The sequence below is a fragment of the Scardinius erythrophthalmus genome, assembly GCF_964197995.2.
Source record: "Scardinius erythrophthalmus genome assembly, chromosome: 13".
NCBI lineage: Eukaryota > Metazoa > Chordata > Actinopteri > Cypriniformes > Leuciscidae > Scardinius > Scardinius erythrophthalmus.
In genome coordinates, this window is record NC_138233.1 from 19,846,030 (window position 1) to 19,862,571 (window position 16,542).

A 16,542-nucleotide genomic window follows, 5' to 3' on the forward strand; every position below is an offset into this window, starting at 1 on the left:
AAGACGCGAAAGAACTCAATTTGGCACTTGCGCATGGTTTACATATTGTGCGCGAATACTGAATTGAGTACTCTTTTGCATCTTGCGCTTGAATAGAAAAATAACATAAAATAATGTAACAGTCGGAAAAGCTGATTTTATATATATATATATATATATATATATAAGTCTGGTGAGTATACTAAAAAAATGTATAGCCAATGGTGATTCTATTGCCATGGTGTGCGATACAGCACTGAACTGAACAAACTGTTTTATTTAACTCTTTTTTTAAAATACTGTAATTACTGCAATTTCACTCCCTCCTTGCATACCAAACAAGTTAGACACTTCTACATCAAATAGAGTCTGAAAGAGTGCAAAAAAAAATAGTGCACTGTAACTAAAGTGTCTTTTTTTTTAAATAAAATATTTGATCAGGTAAACAAACAGGTAATGAATATAGCATGTAAAATTAATTCTAACTAAAATCATAAAACATTCTAAACTGCCTGAATAAAAAACTAACAGCTTTAATTGCATGTTTTTTATAACAACAGCATTAATATTAACAACAGGCAAAATAAGTCTAACGTTTTCAAATGGATAATAGCCTATAAATAAATAACAGTTTTTGGTGAGTCTATGAACTCACTATGAAACTTATATTTATGGTGAGTCTATGAACTCACCATAAATATAAGCATTTTTAAAATGTTTTAAACTACAGTTTTAAAAGGTGAATGGAACACGCTGGAATACAAATACATGCATTCGCAAGAATACACATTGTCCAAAAAAAAAAAAGGCGAATACATTATCGCAATTACCGAGTCCATCTCATCTGGCATGTTATCAGAATTATTCATTTATTAATTATAATAATTTCATAATAATTAATATCCACAGAGCTGTAATTATTTAGATTTGTATTAGTGAAATAAAGGTTATATAGTATTTAAATAATTTATGGACTTTTAAATGAGTGGTTCATTTTCTTCCTTGATTCTTGCTGGTTTTCTAAAATGATAAATATTCATGGCATTTTAAATTAATTAGCTAACGTGTATTAAAACACACATTTTAAAACAATTGAGTAAATATCGATTTTGCTCTGTAGTAGCCTATAGGTTTACAGTTGCTTAGAGAATTGTGAATTTTCACTGGAATTGGCTCCAACTACTGAAATTAGTTATCATGACAACCAGTAACCAGTGAAGATTATCCATCAAAGCATGTTAATTCCAGCCTTGTTGTATACTCTGGGAAGTACTTGTTTTTATGCTCATGCATAAAATGTATTTGACAATACAGTTCACAGTTCTTTTTTTAAAACCGATCAGAAGCTGTTCTTTGTGCTAGAGTAGTGACCATGTACCTTCACCAACTCAGAAAGCCTGTAGTATTACGGGCAGAAGACCTGGCTGACTCCTGTTGTTCTGAAGCTACTTAATCACAGATCTCAGATCACCCACCTGACCATCACAAACAGCCCCTTATCATCACTGTCCACGTGTTGCAGTGGTAGTTAAACTGATGATAACCATGTTGATGGTGTGACGGCCTTTTTGGGGTAAGTGGCAGAGGGTGAGGGGCCCACATTGGCCTGCCTGGACCAGTGATTTATTGGCCTTGTTTCATCAGGAGAGCCACATATTGATTAGAGTCTTGCTCCGTTTTGCTGCCATTTGTCTTGTCCCTCCCGAACTGGCTGGCAGACAGAAATGCTTATGCTGACTACTACTTCTTTCCCTCTCCCTCTTTCTTTTGCTCTCTCTCTCTCTCTCTCTCTCTCTCTCTCTCTCTCTCTCTCTCTCTCTCTCTCTCTCTCTCTCTCTCTCTCTCTCTCTCTCTCTCTCTCTCTCTCTCTCTCTCTCTCTCTCTCTCTCTCTCTCTCTCTCTCTCTCTCTCTCATTGCACTTCGGCACCCCATAATGAAAACGCAGCCAGCCGCACAAGGCTGAACTGCACATCCCATCAGAGTCAGGATGGGTGAGAGAAAACGGTGCAGAAAGCAGACAAGGCAATGCAAGTGCATGTGCAGATCTACCTGTTGTGCCCCTACGTTACCTTCAATGTATAATAGACAGGCTTTCAGAGAGCGTTGGAGATCAAGGAGCATCCGAGTCTATCTCTAAAAGCAAGGCTGAATTCTCAGTTTGTCATTTTAAATAATTTACGTGCCTCGTTTTTAAAATTCTCCTCACAGCGTTCCTCCCTTTCCAGCTGTATATCGTCACCAGGCTTGTGGACTTGAAATGCATTCCTGTCATGATATATTTATAAAGCCTCATCCTGAGATTCCCTGTGTTGTGCCCTAGCTACCAGCAATACCCCAAGAGCTCTCACGCCATAGTGTGAAGAGAATAATGAAACGTGTGAGTGTGTGAATGGGAAACAGAAAATGTGAGTTAGTGTTTCTTGGTACTTCTGCTTCTACAGGCGCAAAAAGAGACACTTTCCACTTACACCAGCAAAAGCAAAAGGACCCATTACCCGGCCTTGATGCACACCCGCGCACACAGAGTTCGTGGTTAAATAACGGGCTCCAATGAGAACCGGATGAGCCCACGCTGGAGCTTTCCCATCAGTCCGCTGCAGCGAGAGAAATGAATCTTTACTCAGCTCACTGGTGCCTGCGAGCAGAGCCGTGGCCCTGCAGCTCAAACCACTTGCCGCCTCAGCAACCTGGATGCTCCATGGCGCACATTAGTTTCCTTTTGCTGTTAGACTTTTCTGACAGAGCTAGTTTTTTCTCTGTCCCTTCAAACACAATTTGCTGTAATTAATTGAATGGCAATTACAGTCCATGATGCTCAATGTATAGTAAAAGATAATGGCATCAGATCCACAAGAGCTGAGATGCAGATTTTTTTTGCATGTCAGCATTTAGATGCAAATATCCGATGCCGAATGGTAGCGAGAACGACTCCCTCTTTTCCATCACTCCTTCCTCTGTCCCTCCCCCTCTTTTTCTCTCTCTGGGATGAAAGCCACAGTGCAGTCAAACTGATTAGTTTATCCAAAGATGCACCGTGCAAAGATGCAGACATGATAGTACCTAAATTAACACCGTGGCGCTAATGTTCCTCCAACATGCTAGCTAGAGAGGATCTCAATTGCTTATATGCATATTTCTTATATCTCTTGCACTGTAGACTTTAAAAATAGTCATTTTGAAGTGCATTTAAATATATTTAATGATTTTCTTAGATGTAGGAATTCAAAATGTTATGTCTTTCTTGAGACACTTTCCTGAAAGCCTTCTAGACTTTTTTCCCCCCACACAGTGATAATAATTCTTACTTTTCTTTTTAGTTTTGTCAGTTAACCTGAACTATTGAAATATATATAGTTAACACACACACACACACACACACACACACACACACACACACACACACACACACACACACACACACACACACACACACACACACACACACACACACACACACACACACACACACACACACACACACACACCTACAGACTCCTTTTTTAGCTAATGTGTGCAATTTTTTTATTTTTAGAGTCAGTTATTTTTGGTATGTGTGTCTTAGGGTGTTTAGGCACATATTAAAGTTCAAGTTAACCTGTGAATTCGCTTCATTGTCTGTTTAATGTCATATATATTCAAATGTGTTTGAGTTAAATAAGCTAGCGAAGCAGTTCAGCCATGTTCAGCACTTTTTTACTCAAGTGGGTCAATTCCCAACATAATTTATTTTGCCATTATTGCATGTTTTTTCCTCATCATATTTTCGTCAACATTGGTTTAAAAAAGTAATTTGATAAATGCTGTTGTTATATTTCTTCATTATTGTTTAAAAAATCAGAAACCTTTGTCAAGAAATACTTTTTTGTTATTTTCTCAAATGCTAAGCATCCATGGTTGATCTTGCAGATCAAGTTGAAAAACATTTTGTACGTCCTCCTCAAAGACAACATGAAACCGCATTCACAGCTCCTTTAACTTTCAGAGTGAGGATTTCCAGAGGAAAATAGTGTAGAACAAGACTTTTGATGGGATCAATATGGATATGCTGATACATGTATGGAATAATGCACGTTAATTTTGTGTTAATGATTGGCTGACTGTACATTTTTACTGCTTATTACATGACCACAAAAATAGATTAGTAAATGGACCTGCATTAGATTGATTTGAGTTCAAAATAATTTGTTACGTGTGAATGAAACTAGCACAGCTATACAGCAAATCAGTTGTACGAGACAACGGATTGAAGCAGTCATTATACAGAAATATTTGTCTGTAATATGGCTGACCAAGCAGATTCAAATATTCGAAAGAGAAGAATAGAAATAAATAACATTTTTCCCCACATGTGGGACCTGATGAATTCTGTTAAGTAAGCAATAATAGTCATAGAGTTTGCTTTTGTGTTGTCTTGGTGTGTGATGATGTCTGTAATCATGATTAATGAATGTAATGTTCAAAAACAAATTCCCAGCCTCGCAAGTCACATTCTCTTTGTGCAGACAACAGCACACTGGCTTCCTGTTGTTTTATCTCCTTCATCCTTTCCCTTAACTTTCACCTCTTTCACATCCCTGTAATCTCACGTCTCTGCAGACTCCGTCTGAGAACTGGGCTTGAGCCCAGCAAGCTCAGACCAGTTACATTTGCAGTTCAGTTCAGAGCAAGAACAGGCTTGTCTTCAGCAAGTTTTTGGGAACACATCTTGATGTAATTTCAGTTGGAAAAGCGAAAGGGAAAAAAAGGGTCTCAAACAAAAAGCAATCAGCATTGACATCACAAAGCTATCAGTGAAAGCGTATCTCACACATCATTTGAGCTTGCAACACCAAAAATTCCCAGATGCAGTTTGGTTGCTTTCTTTTTTTCTGCTTCTGTCCTTTTTCGTCTCTCTCTCTCATTGAGGCCGTGTTAATATAGGCCAGGCCACGGTACACACTGTCTTCTGCTGCACCGCTGCTCAGACTTCTCTCACTACCAGTCTTCACTTCACCGTGTCGTGGTGGTGTTATTAATATCCTCCTGGTGCCACCCTGTATTCTGAATGTGATGGAGAATAAAAGACTTAGGAGTCAGTACCACAAAGCATTGTGGGATCTGCTATACTCCGTGGTGTCTACTATCGGTATAAAATATGATTAATGAAGGTGGTTAAGCCTTTTATTCAGGTTTATTATAAGGTAATGTACAGAAGCAGCAGCTGAAGTCCTAATGTAAGGTTGATGATGTTGATATTACTTGATGCATTTCATTTTTCCCCATGAAAGTTCAATCTAAATCCGATCAAAATGGTGTTCTGTGCCAAACAAATTGATAATTAAATTTCGCTGCGTGTAAATGTAGTCTTGATGTCGTAATAATCTGGGTTTTGTTTCAATCTGTGGGAACCTCGGCACTCCTTGCATAACTATGGCAAAACTGTAGCCAGATAGCTTGATTTGGCTTGTTGAATGTTTTGCTGCACCACTATTGTAAAGCACAGAGCTGGCACAGTGAGTGCTGCCCACAACATTCATAACATTTCAGAGACACAGGGATCATAATTGGACATGTTTCTATACACTTTTTGATATGTTTACTTTTTCTGTGTCAAAAAACTGTCTGACTTTCTTATTGTGCAATAAGGCCCACTCATTTGGTGCAAATTCGGCTGTCAATGTTTTAAACTTCTCAGCTTGATAATTGTTTTATATAATATTAACTGTATAATTGAAATCTTTAATGTAATTTTTTTTATAATTAATATTTTGAAGTGGTTTTAAAATCCATATATAAAATGATCAATTTAAATGTTTGGCACAATTTTTTGTAAAACTGCTCTGAAACAATGTATTATGAAGAGTGTTATACATTTGAAATTGGAATTGTGAAACCGGTATTGATCCTTATGACTGATTTTGTTGATTTTAGGAGTTGACAAACTCAGATGTGCCTGATGAGAGCTGTTTGGATCTCTAAAAACATGCCCTTTTGCTTAACTTCGCATCAGGTTATGAGCTGAGTGCACAGTGCAGTGAGTGGGTGTTGTATGGTTTTATACAGCCTTTATAAAGCCCCTTACACTACTTCAAGTCTCTAAAACTGAGCAGTTATTTTAAGCGCTCAGTCCTTTTCTTTCCCCCCATTGGTGCTCTTAGTTAGGTCCCTTTTCAGTGTAGCAACAGTCTTGTTCCTCTGGCAACCAGTGTCTCTGTCAATGTTTGGCTGCTCAGACGAAGCATCCTTGCATATTCGAGTATGCAAATTAATATGCAAAGTCAGTAGTAGACCATTTGTTATGCCATTTGTTTGTGGTTGTGGGCCGGTCACATGCAGCGTCTCATCAGCGCTGGGCCACGAGATCTCCTCTGACATCCACTTTCAGGAGTATTTAGAAGCTCATTGTTCACTTTAGTCATTCACACTCGATTTGAGTCTGTTCGTTTTCTCTCAGTCTGTCACTGTCACTTTGATGACCTGTCATCTTGCCCTATTTTCATCTGCTTTTCTTGTGTTGTTGTTGTGTAATGCAGGGAATCCGGTTCATATAGGTTTCTGGAAGGGTGTAGAGCCTGGGCATTGATGGATGATCAAGGACTGTGTCTTTCTACATAGCTGCTGAGCCCATTTGAATTGCAAAGTAAAAATAAGAATAATAAGAATGTTGAATGTGCTCAATAATAAGAATGAGGAAATGCATTGTATGGAAATACCCTGTTTGGTGAACCAAATTCTTGCCTTGTCACCATCAGTAGGACACAAAATTAGACACTTTTTTTTTTATTGTTTACACTGCTTATAAAAAGTATTCACAAGTCCTCTTGGGCCTTCCGACAAGAGTCCTCCACAGAACGATGTTGTGTGTTATGATGCATTTGACTTCACACCAGAAAGTGAAGTGTTTAGCTAAAAAGCTCAATTGTGGTCTCATCAGACCACAGAAACTTCTTCTAGCTGGTTTCAGATGTCCCACGTGCCTTCTGGTACATTGTAGGGGAGATGTCATATGACATGTCACTGGTGGAGTGTCCACACAGCAGTTTTCTCTCCAGTCTGAAACTTGTAAATCGTTGGTCTCTTGGTTTCTTCACTTTTCAAGGACGGCCTGCTTTCGGTAGATTTACAGCTGTGCTGTACTCTTTCCATTACTTAATTATTAATTTAACTCAGAGGGTGTCCAAACTGCGGCACGCCGCCTGTTCCGATGTGGCCTGAAGGATGTTTTAAAAATAGAACAGAATTTGGCCCATTATTGTGAAATTATATGAAATTCTGAACACATGGGATAATCTGTCTCATACAGCCAAATCACAACTCTTTCCTCCACTATACTAAATCACGGAAGAGAACCGCTATTGATGACAAATGTGTTTGGTAAAACTGTGTGTTCTCACTCACTTTCCTGACAAGCGTAACGGGGACACTGCAAGCAGAGAGAATGTATATCTCATTTCTGCTCGCCTTCAGCAGAAATGGACTCCTGCGGTCTTTAGAACATTTGGAGTACATTCGTGGCAGATAGATGCAAGTGCCAATATTTGCTGACGCTTGGAAAACAAAACTAAAGTTTTAAAATCCAAAATATAAAAGTGAGGTGGGCAACACTATGCATTTTGCCGCCTTCTCCTGCATTGTTGTTACCAAGCAACAGGGGTAAACGGCTGTTGCTTTGATGCAAACAGACCTCGGTTCGGACCCAGATAATATAATGTGAACACAATCCATCGCGAGTAGGGGGAGGGGGAGCAATTGAACTCCTGTTTTTTTTACAGTCTATGGTTCGGACCAGGCAATCGAACTACTTGTGAAAAGCACCCTTACTTGTACTACTGTTCAAAAGTTTGGGTTCATTAAGAATTTTAGAATGTTTTTGAAAGAAGTCTTGCTCAAGTTTTAATCACCAAGGCTGCATTTATTTAATCAGAAATACAGTAAACTTAGTAATGGATGGTTGCTTACTGACCCCAAGTCTAGTAGAGCCCACCTCACTCCTCCAGTGTTAATATGTGGATTTTTTTTTTAATTATTCGCCAGACAAAAATCAATCATAAATCCAGTCACTTGGAAAAGTAATAGAACAGCCACACAGTTTGAGGTATCATTTATGTTTGTAATATTTGCTAGAGTTTAATACTTAGAAGTTCAAATGCCTATGCATTAGGAGTCGCAATAGTGATGCTTGCCTTAGCAAGCACTGCTAATTGTAAATCTAACATGCCTTCCTACCAAACACTGAGAGAAATAGATATGATTTACAGCAATCAATTGTTAATTCAGCTGTTATTGCATGCAGTGTGGTGGATAGAGGTCACGCTATCACTCTTTCATCTTTCAATCCACTCTTTATTTACTGCTGAGAGAAACAACGCGAGGTGCAACAGCTTAGGGTTTAGGTAGTGTATTTATAAGTGATATATCATAGACCATTTCCCATCCTATTGCTCAACAGCGACGCAATCAATCATTTGCTGAGAGAGTTACTCCATCACAAGCTGACTCTGTGTTTTTCTACAACTTTAAAACGTTTCATCAGAATATTCATTACAGTTCCAGGTGCCTGGGCGGCAGGAGCAGCTTGGCAATTTTGTCAGGAAGCCTCATTTATTTTACCTGAAAATAAAATATAAAGCCTTAAAAGCAAAAATAGGCATGGGAATCATTAGCCATGACTGTGCAATCTGTGTTTTGTCCATTTATCAAAGGTAGCTATTTAAAAAAAAACACAAGCACAGGATGTTCTGTTAAATTTAGTGTGACAGTGGTTAAATGTGGGCATATCAGACAAATCTTTCAACACGTTCTCATGCTTTAAACTATTTCATGTAAGTTAGCTGTTAAATGTTAAGAAATGTTTACTTTAAACACCTTTTTTGTTGTTGTTTAGTCACCTGAATGGTCTTGCCTCCTTTGATTGAAAGGGAAAGTTCATCCAAAAATGAAATTTGTGTCATTATCTATTTTCCCTTATGTCTTTCCAAAACCATTTATTGTATTTTTTTCTTTCTTTCTGTTGAACACACAAAATTATTTTTTTAGATAATCTTTTGCTTGATGTCTTAGAACAGGGGTACCCAGTCCTGTTCCTGGAGACCTACTTGCTGCGGATTTTAGCTGCAACCCTGATCAAACACACACATCTGTAATAATTATCAAGTGTTCCTGAAGATCTTAAAGGGTCCTATTATGCTTTTTCAACTTTAGTTAGTGTGTAATGTTGCTGTTTGAGCATAAAAAAAATCTTCAAGGTTACAAAGCTCAAAGTCCACTCTAAAGGGAGATATTTTATTTAACAGAATCCCCTTTTCAAGAACTACAGTGAACGGCTCATTTGGACTACAACGTGATTTTTCCGGATCTTAGGAAGTCACAATAGTACTCATTTAAATAATCCCCACCCACGGATTACGCAAAAAAGGTACGAGGCCTGGTTGAGCTGCATTAGAGAAGACGGTGTTGTTGCTATGTCAAAGAGACACTATTTCTAAAACTCATTTGTTTGACCTTCCTATAGCTGACGAACTTAGAGTGGTTAAAACTTATTTTTAACACTGTGTTTCTGAACATTATAACCCCAACATTTATCTGTGCGCTGCAAATTTTATGCTTGTTTTTTGTTGCTTTTGTAAACTCTCGCTTTTGTAAGACGATTCACTGCTCCTTAAGAATAATTAACCCTGGTTTTGTTACCGATTAGTGTTTGTATTACCTTAGTTTTCCAACAAATATCACGATTAAATGGTGGATAACATTGTATCTATAATGAATAAGAAAATTACAAAAAACATACCACTCTGAAACATCCTGTGAAACATCCGTGCTTGCAAAATCTGTGTGTGAAATCCGTTCTGTACGATCCTCTTGTTCATTAACATTGTCAGGGTCTGAATCTGGCTCGAATTGGTTTGAAATTGACGCCATCTTTAATATTTACACTAGAGAGGAACTCTCTGTTATGGAGGGGTGGGACATTTCCCGAACACACGCTAAGCGCTGCCAATCACAACACACTGATCCAGCTAACCAATCACAGCACATTTCATATTTCGTAAGGAGGGGCTTCATCGAAATCACCGTGTTCAAGCCAGACTGAGGGGAGAGGTAATGTAATAATGTACCTACCTTTACAGGAAGGTAGATCTCCAGGAACGGGATTGGGCACCCCTGTCTTAGAATATAACTCATAAGACATGGACCAGTTTTGTATGTTCAAAGGAGAAATAACAACAAATGAGTTTGAAATGACAGGAGGCAGAGTAAATATTGACAGAATTTTCATTTTTTTTTGTGGAACTACTCTAAGGTGGAGTATGCATTTGCCCACAGTCATGGCACACTTCTTCTTTCTTCTGATTTGAGTGTCGGTCTCAAACACGTGTTGAGCTGTCTGCATCTGAGTAAGTGGTCTGCAGCTGTAACGCTGGCACAGACTGAATGCTGCTTTATGTTTCCATTGAAATCACAGCACTCAACTGCTGTGCTTGTGTGTTTATTTGAAACCGTGTAAACATGATGTCTTTAAAGTCTAATTTGATATAGTAATGATACGGTTTACTCAATTCCCCAATGTCGTGTTTATTCAATGGCAGCTGTGTTGGGTCTCAATTGAGCAAGCAGTGTTTGTAATATTGATCCTTCATTCCTTTAGACAGTAGGGGAGAGTGGGGTAAACTGTGCCACATTTCATTGATTTGACCTCTAGTCAAGGAGAAAAGATTGCCTAAGATTCTTTAATGAATTTTTTTGTTGATGAGACCAATATAATAGTATTTCCTGTATTTGGATGCAAAGCTCACTGTTAGTTGAGCCACTGGCACACTTTACCCCACATCTCAGCTACCATTTTGGAAATAAATGTTTAATTTGTTAAAATTAATCATTTACATTTGCTTGTTTGTATGTGTATGTTTTTGTGTGTGTGTGTGAGAGTGTGTATATGTACATATGGCATACTTATTTTAGTTTTGTCAACCCATATATTAAACTTGGTTTGATAAAACTCATTTTATTTTTCTCATAAAAATGTTTTTCATTTTTCTAATGTTCCTCTCACAATCATAGACAGCTGAATATGATGTACCTTAATAAATGGTTGTGTGACAAAAATTGTGTACATTATGCTGGATTAAAGGGATAACACGGTTTACCCACTGACACATTTTACCCCACTCTCCCTTATAGGCTAATACGTTCTTGGAAGCAAGAGTTTACTAAACTGGTGCACTCAAACTATGCATTTGTTGTGGCTCTTTGAGGTCTGTCCGAGTTCACACTTCACACCCTGTGGAAAAGATAATTCCATCATTTCTCACTTTCCTTTCTTACATTAGCGCCTCCATTGTTTGGCCTTGAGAAAGCGGTTGTGAAAAGAGTATCACCAGCGTGTAGCATTTCAAAAATGAAACGGGGCCCTATATTCTGACCCTCATTATGTTTAACACTGAACTCCCTTCAAAATCAATGCCAGTTCACTGGCAGTCTTCTTATCTCTCCTGTCCCCTGATTTTTTCCTCCTTACACTGTCTTTCTTGTGCACCATTCTGTTTCTTTTTGTCTGTGATTTGTATTCTCTTAACTATGTCTGTTTTGTCAATGTTCCAGAATGATGTAGCTGTAGCGTTCTGTCTGTTGTTGAGTAACTAAGATGAATACTGAGGCCTGTCAGTGTTTGCTTGGCGGGTAACCTTGAGATAGCTCTGTAACGTTGATCTTGTGGTTAATGACTCCCAATGGGAGAGACACGAGAGAAGATGAGCAAGATTAGTTTAAAACACAGGTTCACTGACCTGCACTCTTAACCCCGCACTGATATCGATCACTGTCAGAACTGAACTTTTACACTTTTTTTCCCTCTCTATTCAGTTTCCTGAAAACAGTTTTCAGAAAAACTAGTTATTTATTTAGTTATGATAGGTTTGAGATTAATTTTTTGTTGGTTTCACGAGAACTAGTGGGAGTAATTAATTAATGCCAAATTTACACTGTGAAGACTGTTTAAAGCGAGTCATAAATGCTTTTACACAGCCATTTTAATAGTATAATTTTATTCTAGGGGCTAAGGAGGGCCAGAGTAGGCATTATTTAGTTTGTCTTTTATGCAGCATTACGTCTTTGCACAGAATTTTGAGCAGGCACAGAGCAGCCTTAAATCAGCTGTGTAAAGATGCCTTAAAAGGTTGATTTGTCAGAGACTCTGATGAGCCAGTTCACTCAACCGTTGCCTTTGTCTTATTCACATACCATATGTGCTGGTAAAGTGCTACACCATTAATTTTTAAAAAGTTATTGTCATTATTTCCCGGGAAACACATCTCCTTTTGAGTGCAAATGAGGCTCATAAAAGTGAATAGAAGTGCAGATTCATAATGTCAGCATTTGTCACTGTTTGGTTGGGTGAAATGAATGGTTTTCATGATATTAAAGTTTCTTTCATTGTATGTTATTAGAGGGAATGATGTAAAATACAACAACAACAACAACAACAACAACAAAAAACCTGACAACATCATTATAATGTGTTGTCTTCACAATAGCCTGGCCAGTTTAGTCTGACTTTTTTTTTTTTTTATGAATTGATTCCTTCAAAGGTTATCCATGAGTTGCTTGTTAGTGGGATGGTTTTTCAAATCACGAATATATAGAAGTGCAGATTTGTGTCAGCGTTTGTTACATTTGCTTGGATAAAGGCAGTTTAATGCACAATGTATAATGTGTCTTCCCAATAGCCTGACCAGTGTAGTCTGATTATTTTTAGTGTTTTAGTTGAATAAATATATGAATCTGTCTCAAACAGTTTTCTGTTTTTCTGCAATATGAAGATCATGAGAGTCATGAAAAGCGAGTCTTTGAGTGTTTTTTTTGTTGTTGTTGTTGTTGTTGTTGTTGTTGTTGTTGTTGAACAACAACTGGGCTGGGCGATATGGCCAAAAAAAAAATAATTACGATAATTTTTTTATATCAGTCGATATTGATAATTATCACGATAAAAGTCAAATCTTTATTTATTTCAAGTTTAAAGGCAGATTTTTGCTCTTAAGTGAAAGTTGTAGAAACCAGAGCGTTAATTGTGGTTTTAAACTACTCTTTATTGTCAGAACATATCAGGACAAACAATTGCCAAACTGGTGAACATTTCACAAATCTGAGGTAGAACATTCAAACATTTGTCATTTTTCCTTAACAAAATAAATATCTTTATTGGACAATTAATTTCTTAGTTTCTGCATGTGCTAATTTTTATTTGGTAAAATGTAATATTCTGACTGTTTGAGTTTTATTAAACTTAACCATTGGTCATCCATTTAGATCATGATAACCTCACCATCATGGCAAAATGTAACTTTATGGTTTCTATGGTATTTGAATGAAAAACAGTAGCCTAAATACATTATTAAATACTGTAATTATATTCCATCAGTCCTTTAATACTTCATCTACATTAATAATATAATACAATTCAATATGTATATCCCACATTTCATGGTGCGGTTAATATTACTAGGCTAACGTCACAGTAAATCCATGGTAAATGATGGGAATTTGTAGACGGAAAAGCCTTCTGACTGTATCGTTGCGCACAGTGTTTCTCCTGTTTGTCAGCGCTGTTTCATCACATTTTAACATTGTGTTTTTCGCTGAATTCAAGCGCTTCTCACTGGATCTCGTGACGAGAGCGATCAGAGTAAACGCATCTGTCTATGATCGGCTCTAGTGAGCTCGCACTGCGCCGCCGTTTGGACTTTGTGCCGAGCGGATAAATGGTCCGTGTGGCGCGCGGTTCAAATGAGTTTCGTTCCGCTTTTGGCGCATAAACATTATCGAACATTTATCGAACTCTTGATATCGTTTTATCGAGAAAAAATATATCGCGATAATTATCGTTATCGTTTTATCGCCCAGCCCTACTTTCTAGTAAATGGAGGATGTGTAATCATGGACTTTTTGTCTTTCAAAGTTCCCTGTCACAATCCTTTCACATGCTTTCTTTCAGCCTTTGTCCGGCCATGTTTTTATGACGCTATTTCCCTGAAATAGCGTTTTTTTGTGCCATTACCATCAGCAAAATTCCTTCAGGTGCTAAACAACACAGACAGCATGAAAATAATAATCATCATCAGTAGAGTCATTCAAGGTGGATTCCCTCCCAAAGGCCCTTTTCCCCTCTTCCTAACCATTTGCCAGACTGTGGCTGTTATAACTGGTATAACTAATGAAATGAAGAGACCGTATCTGAGCAAGCATCTAACCTAAAGTGAATCATTCACTTTTACGTAGCATTTTGACCTTTCTGTGAAACGCTGAAACGGCAGCCCTCACACACAAGCATCGTCACAGCTCTGATAACCTTACAATTCTATTTAGATGTTACATAGGTCCGTGTGCTTGCTTTTCCGAGGCCCTGGGCTGTGTTCCTTTACACCGGGTGGCATTTGGAGGTGGATTCAATCCCCTGAGTTTTGGAACCTGTGCCATTTCCTCTCTCCTCACACCTGCCCCTCCCCTCTCCGTTTAGACCAGCCTGCTTCATCCGGGACCGGCAACGCACCGCATGCCACGCTGATGTGTGAAGAGCCGTCACGCTTCACAAAAACTTACGTAATCCCAAGCTCTTCCTGACCGGAGAGCCATAATACACACATTGCACCGCCACGTACGTTTTCAGAAGAAGCCGAATCGAGGGCAGATCCAGTGGGAGACGAGAAGATGATGCAGATGAAAGGAGGAGAAACAGTCGTTGACTGTTTTAAATAGCGGTCTCCTCTGACTCAGAGCACATATGTGCATGAGAGCGACTTGCATGCTGAAGATTTGCATCTAGTTTGCAGTAGACACGCACAAGCCTCTTGTTCCTCGAGGCCCCTGAGTGAGGGACGGGAGTTATCGCTTACTACTGACGCATACTGATGCGCTTTGTTTGAGTTCTCAGGTGATGAATACACTGATGTGAGCGATTCAGGCAGATATGCTAGAGCACAGGATCAGTGTGTTATCTGATACATGCCGTTAAGTCCTGTCGCCGAGTTGCTGAAAATGTCCGGACAGGTTGCGACAGCACTTAGCCTGTGGCCTGATGCCGACAATCCCTCTACCTGAGGGGGCAGAGCTGTGGGACAGATGACCCGACCACAACGATGGAGGGGATCTCTACACGCGCACACACACACACACATATTCTCAGCCTGTGTCTCTCAATAAACCCTCTCATTCTTTCTCTCAATGCGTTCTGAATTATTCACACACGGTTATAGTGCTGCTGCTTGCACTGTCCCGGGGAACACTGGGAGGGGGGGGTGAGAAAGAGTGGGCGGTGGGTGTGGTTGAAGTGTGATGCTAAAAGCCTGCTGAGATGTGATGACTGTGTGTGTTGTCTTCATCGAAACCCTCAGAGACAGAAATGGCAGTGTTGGAGTGTGACTAAAAAAAACGACGAGGACCAATTTTCGGAACACACTGAGAAAACTTAGTCGGCCGACGCTCAAAAACTGCCAGACGGCTGACCGTCGGCTTGGTGTGTTCTAGGCTTTATGTAGAACTTGAAAGTCTTGATTTTGATTCATTGCAGTGAATTGAGTTCTAAATGGTCTTCTCTCTTTCCATGTTGCTTTGGAAAGTCCAATTCAAGTGAATCTGTTTTTCGAACGTAAATGAAATCTGCGAATTTAGTCGAAAACAATTTTCCACAGTTATATAAATTAGGGCATATTCTAATTTTAAAGCTGCATCTTAATGCAGCTATCCAACACAGCTATCCATGTGTTGATGTCACCCTTAATGTGATTTTTGTTTTGTTTTTTCGTTTGTTCATTAATTTAAAAAAACCCTCATTGTTTTTGTGCCAGAAAGATTAGCCTCAGATTCAATTAAATAACATCATCTGGTAGGTTGTATATTTAAAAAGATATTCCCATTTAAGAACCTTAAATGCAGTTAGTTACTTTTTTCTGTAGCTTAGCAGTGTAGAGTTTCCTGGCTGTCCGTCACCGTGTGTGTTTTGTGCCAACGTTTCCTCCGGCAATCCAGTGCTTACACAGCTCTGAGTCAACTTGTTGCCCTTTTCATGCTACAAGAATGTCCCGGGTCACAAACTTGACCACAGAGGAAACACAGACCTGTTTCAGTGTTTCCTAGGGAATTTTTCAGTGGGCAGGCTCAAACCTCTGCCACACACAACATAATTGGTCCTAATTGGTCCTAATTAGGCCTACATACTAAACAAAACATGCTATATATTGTATAATACATTTTGATGTTTAGTATAATAGTTTAGTTAAGAATAATGGGATATTACATAAAACAATAAATATGTATCTTTAACTGTGTTCTCACACAAACTTCCTGTCAGTATAAGTGATTTCAAATGATAATTTAATACGTTTGATGGATAGTTTCAAATTGTTTCTGATAACTCATTAGTTTTGAAAGTTTTGTTAGTTTTGTGAGAAACCACTTATAAGTTTGTTCGCGAGTCGTGACCAAACTATTTTGTTCTGCCCTGTTAATTTTATTTTTTTCAGGGCAACTCAAAAGAAAGACATGCTGTCTGTTTATTATCGTTATATTATTTTGCGGTACCCACTCTTTTTGTC

At 38.6% G+C, this 16,542-nt stretch overlaps 1 protein-coding gene across 3 annotated transcripts in view; it reads left to right on the forward strand.

Moving 5' to 3' along the window:
- The window catches only part of atp11c (ATPase phospholipid transporting 11C (ATP11C blood group)), a 58,915-nt gene that overhangs the window by 9,964 nt on the left and 32,409 nt on the right, over positions 1 to 16,542 (forward strand). The window lies entirely within an intron of this gene.